We start from the raw sequence: 5,879 nt of genomic DNA, 5'->3' as shown, positions 1-5,879 counted from the left end.
AGCAAGGTGAAGACAATAAAGTAAGATATTGTGAATGATTGCCAGAATTTCCTGTCCTAAGATTTTAGTCGTGTAGAGAGAGAGAGAGAGAGAACTGTTTTCTTTGTATTCTACTGTACCCTCCTTTGAACACTGATGCCATATACAGAAATTTGAACCTAACAATTTTGTCATTGATAAAAATATTTATATATATAGAATATGTATGAGTGCTATGTATGTAATTACATTTATAGTGCACACAGAAACACTTCCCGACTTACAATCTCAATACAGATAATCTGCATCCCACAATTGGGGGTTCTTTAATTCTGGTCATAAATCCTACTTATCCCTCCCCCGGGCCGTCCAGAAGAAAGAGGTTCCGGACAAGGCCATCGCTTGAGGAAAATAACAGTATTTTTTTTTTTTTTTTTTTTGTTCATCGCCTAGTTTCATTTTTTTTCATCGGTGAATCTGGGCTAGACATTGAGAGTTCGTATGATTTATTTAGGTGATTAGAAACTAGATTATCTTCACCCTACCTTTTTATCAAGCAGTTTACTATATGGATTTCAATTCTTTAGATTTCTGTTTCATTTTACGTCTTCACGGTTAGATACGTAGGACCTAGCATGGAAAGGTGTGGCGGCGTGTTTCCGCCACATCTTCACGACATTCGAGCTTCGGGCAAGGTTTTTATGAATAAAACCTGGGGAAAAGTAGCAGCGTCTAAAACGTACATGTCCATGGTATATTTTGGTTCGACTATGATACGGATAACTGGCGAATACAGAAATTTGTACGGCAGCACCGTAGTTGATATTGAATGAAATGATCGGTTGTTGTTGTTTACAAATCTGAGGATTTGTAAGAGCAATAATTCGAAGGGCAATTGTTTTATCCTATTATTTATAATTCTAGAGCGTCAAAAAGAAGAAAGGGTTTTATGTACAACGAATAAACCTCCTTACACGAGAAAATGTACGTGTGTCTGTTCTAAAGAGAATGTTGTTTTCCAATGGCACGTTGATAATCCTATAGCCAAGAGATAAATTATTATTATTATTATTATTATTATTATTATTATTATTATTTTTATTATTATTATTATTAGTATATTTTTTTATTATTATTATTATTATTTATTATTATTATTATTATTATTATTATTATTATTATTATTATTATTATTATTATTATTATTACTTATTATTATTTGGCTGGAAAAGAGCAGACATATAAATACGTGACAGTGGTTAAAGGGAACGGCCGTATGTATGTTAATAGACTTCTATGAAAAATTATTTGGAATAAGATACGAAACTGAAAATAAGCTAATGTGCCACCCTGCACTTAAAGATAGCGCGACCGGGAGAACAGTTGCCATGTGTATTTTTAACTATTAGCTGACAGTTTTGTTAGCGTCAATGTTTTGCTGCCCGCACTCTTGGCTGACAGTTGGGGCACCAAAGCTGCTTCCCATAGCAAACGGTTATTGGGTTAACGAAAATTAAAGGCTTCATTCAAAATATAGGAACTGCATTATCAAATATCAATGCTTATATCAAATTAACACTTTCCCTCTCATACCCAATATAGCAAAGTGTAGAAAATTCCAAACACCAGACAAAATTCTTTGCCATGTTTGTATGTCAAATACATTCACTAATTATATACAAGGTAAAAAGAACATGTGAATACTGTATGATATTACTGTAAAATTTAAAGAGCTGAAGCAAATCCTATCCCAGACCCCTTGACAGCACTGTCGTCTCTTATACAACAGTTAATTACATAAGCAGTTTTAAATGAAATGCATGTAAGTTTTATAAATTATATGTCTAAATTTCTAAAAAAATAGTTCACCATACAGAGGGTATTTCATTGGAACTGTTTTTAGAGCTGCAATTTGTTAAAATGCAACAGAACTACATTTCCAATTGATAACTATTCCTCTTTATCTGACTCATCACAGTCCTCTGCTCCACTATCAAGTCACTTTCCTCGTCAGGAACTTTTTCAGTATGATCACTGAGACAATCGGAATGAATGATGGGACCCATAAACCAATTAAGCCTGTATATTCCATTTTCCTTAGTCCGCCCGTTACAATGTGGATCAAGGTGATTAATGTCTTTCATCTGATGATTCCCACATGTTGGCTATGAAGTTTGCACGAAGGATATGCTTCTTGATGGTTGCTTAGTATGGAAGGAAGCATAGATGGCTCCATTCCTTTTATATTTTTCAAAGGAGTGTTAGAATCATTGAACTAGTACTTCACGGTGATATGGTTGTAGTGAGCTGTGTTAACATCTTTAGTTTTGTTTTGACCATACAAAACCACATAAACTCTTCCAGACCGAGCAATGTGCCTTCATTGTTGAGGAGCCAAGTTCTCCAAATGCTCTTCAGATACTTGGATAATCTACAATATCTAAATGATGTACTTTCCCTTTGCCCTAAATGAATATACCTTTGACTGTTTTGTTTTTAAATTTCCGACGTCTTTATAAATTGTAAGGGAATAATTCAAAACGATAAAATAAAAAAGAATCACCAGCACATCAGTTTTCATTGATGTGTTGTAGTTAGGCTGTGAATATGCTTCACATGCTGTATCATCTTTGCATCAACTTCAATGTGGGAACCCACAAGTGGGTTATAGGAAGCGAAGAAGAGATGTCTTGAAGGAAGAGGATGACAAGGCTACAGAGAAGTTCATTGGCATACTCTGTTCTCCACCAGTGTTGCTGAAACCAGCTACTGAGCTACAATCACTGAAAACTTTGGTACACCTGTCTTATTCTAGCCCCTTAATACTTGTTCATGAGTATGTGTCACCTGGCAAAATGAACCTCTGTTGTTGATGTCCTGTAAATATTTGTTAATATGCATGTTGAATTTATCAGGTAGGTTAATCACACTTCTATTTTTCCACCACCGTTATCCCTATATCAAGGGGTCGGTTGCTGGATGCGCCTTATCCACTGCCTTCTTAGATGTGGCATGACCTTATGATTGACTGAAAATTTATGTTACTAAACTGCTACTAGGCTCATTTGACTGCATCTTGAAGCGACCATTATTACTACAAATAAAATTATGATGTCTACCATTCACAATTTGCTGTTTTGTCAATTACACTGAATGTTTACTATGGCCTTCGCTAGGCATTAAAAACACCCTATGGGCATACACTGATTGTCGCTTCGGTCTTCAGTGGTGTTGTGTGTTGTACAGTCGTTGAATGGATGCTCCCCCTGGCAAAACAGACAACCTTTCTAGCAGGCCTACAGAATCCTCCTCTCCTTCTGTAATGCATTGTCATCAAACTTTTAACTGAGGAAATCAAATGCCCAAAAAAATTCATTGAATGGTTAACCACGCGTTTCTCAGAAATTCACTACTTTATGATATATATCATCTTGAGAGAGCTTCTGATTAATCAAACTTATGATCATTCCCTGCCCTATATCTACTGTAATCAAACTTTTGATTTGTTCTAACAACACAGTCAACTCAAATGTGAAACTTTTTCAAGTCCAAATGGTTGAACTTGGGAATGAAAATATTGGTGAGTTGCCAATGCAAATGAACTAATGATTGCTTCTGGTTTCCGTAGTAATGGTCTAACAAACTTAATGCAACATCATAATTAGCAGTCATTACACTCAAAGCCTTGACTACTCAAAGTGGTTCTTTGTCGAGGGCACCAAGCACATACATAATTTAGTTTACATTATCTAGATCACTGTGCCTATTCACATGAATATCAAAAAATTCCTTAAAGGTAGAGTATTCAATAATTTCACAATTGGATATAGATGAAGGAAGTACTTTCAACTTCTGTAACCTAGTCTCTTGCTGCGATATACCAGCAAGGAATTCAATTTTGAAAAGGAGAAGGCAATTACTTTGTTCACTCCATCATGTACTTGACGAGGTGACTGTTCTAAACTGGTCTCAAATTTTACAGTACAAGTTATATAAAGATTTCTCAACAATTTTTTATCTGCCTTGACACGGTCAACCAAGTTCTGGTACACTGTTACTGCACGTGTCTCTATTAGTTCTCTATGGGTCTCAGCCACTCTAAGTCAAAGCAGAGCCAGACCGACCAGTGAACTGCCCTGTAAGTTGCTTGTGGCAGCCATGTTGCTTGAAGTTATGTTACATTAAAGGCCCCAGGTCAATCGGATACTATTTTTGCCACTTCCTCAGCCAAGACGTTACCCCCTAAATGTTACACAAAAAGCATCACTTTCTGGATGTTCCCGATGCTTGCTTACACATAAACTCCAGTTCGAAGGACCAAATCTCACTCCGACTGTGTAGGCTTTATGTCCCTGGATGGAGTGGGACTAGGATTATCTGGCCTGCAAGGCGATATCAGCAGACATTTAAGTGAAGGTCCATTAAGATCAGGTTGGAGTTTAAAATTTTTTTTTCACAAAATTAAACTCTTTAAATATAACAAATACATGAACTGAAAACGCAGTCTCACTCCAATGGACAACTTACAAAGGGAAATCAGCTTTCAAACAATTGACCATAAGGTCCCAAATGCATACAGTCTATTTGGCATGAATCTTACTTCTTGATCATTAACCAACAGGGTAGATATCAGTAATAGTGGCATGTCGGGTATTTCTTTGGATATTGACTTTTTCTGTAGTCTTTTGGTTGCTAATTGGGAATTTAACATTATTTTGGTAGACAAGGGTAGGCTCCACTTTGGAGGGGTGCCGATCGTAAAAGATCTTTAAAATATTTGCCAAAAAATACACTAATCAAGACAGGCTAATGAAATTTTCAGGCATTATTAGCACTATAATAACGCATATTCTCTGTGAGTTTTATCATCCTACAGGGAAAATAAATGATTTTATGAAAAAAAATGTGAAATTCAGGGCCCCTTGTACTGAAGGTTATTTGGTGATCGGTGAGAAACTACAGTCTTGAATAGAAATTCGGTGTGAGGCATGTTGTATATCCACCTAGAACATGCACATAAAGTATTATCAAAATAGAATAGTAAAATAAGCACGTTATTACAAAAAAGAGCAACAACTTCAGGTAAGTTCAGAGCGAAAGCCCCGCCGAAAATCAGACTATAGCTAGGAAGAATATTCAGAAAAAATTCAAACCTCGATTTAGGGACAAAACTTCGAGAGAGTTTGTAGTTATTATGTCACTTGATAGCCTAAAACATCTAAAAATTATATTATTTAGGACAATCAAAGAAATACCCCCCGCCCCCCCCTTCCCGAAAAAAACAAACCAGAGAAAAAGCAAAAAAGGCTATTTTTTCTGAGGACAAGAAACTTGAAAAATTAGTTTAGATACCCCTAAAAATGGGTTTTCTGAGATGAAACTACTCGTAGGAAACATAGAAAACGACATCGACAATTTAGAGAGATATACTATAATATTTGCAATTTCCATATTTATTGGCTGCGTTTTCGCTTCAGTTTGTTGCTCTCTCTTTTTTTGTAATAACGTGCTTATTTACTGTTCTATTTTGATATGATTTTGTGCATGTTCTAGGTGGATATACCAACATGCCTCCACACCGAATTTCTATTCAAGACTGTAGTTTCTCACCGATCACCAAATAACCTTCAGTACAAGGGGCCCTGAATTTCACATTTTTTTTTCATAAAATCATTTATTTTCCCTGTAGGATGATAAAACTCACAGAGAATATGCGTTATTATAGTGCTAATAATGCCTGAAAATTTCATTAGCCTGTCTTGATAAGTGTATTTTTGGCAAATATTTTTACGATCGGCACCCCTCCAAAGTGGAGCCTACCCTAATTAATAACCTGTAATTTACCTTAGAACTCTATCCTGTGGTAAGGGGGACCTGTTGGGAATGTGGGGTTTTGGGTG

This window comes from Macrobrachium nipponense, chromosome 36 (genome assembly GCF_015104395.2).
Source record: "Macrobrachium nipponense isolate FS-2020 chromosome 36, ASM1510439v2, whole genome shotgun sequence".
In the NCBI taxonomy this organism is placed as follows: domain Eukaryota; kingdom Metazoa; phylum Arthropoda; class Malacostraca; order Decapoda; family Palaemonidae; genus Macrobrachium; species Macrobrachium nipponense.
The sequence above is the reverse complement of the archived record's forward strand: the minus strand, read 5'-3'. Positions refer to the sequence as shown.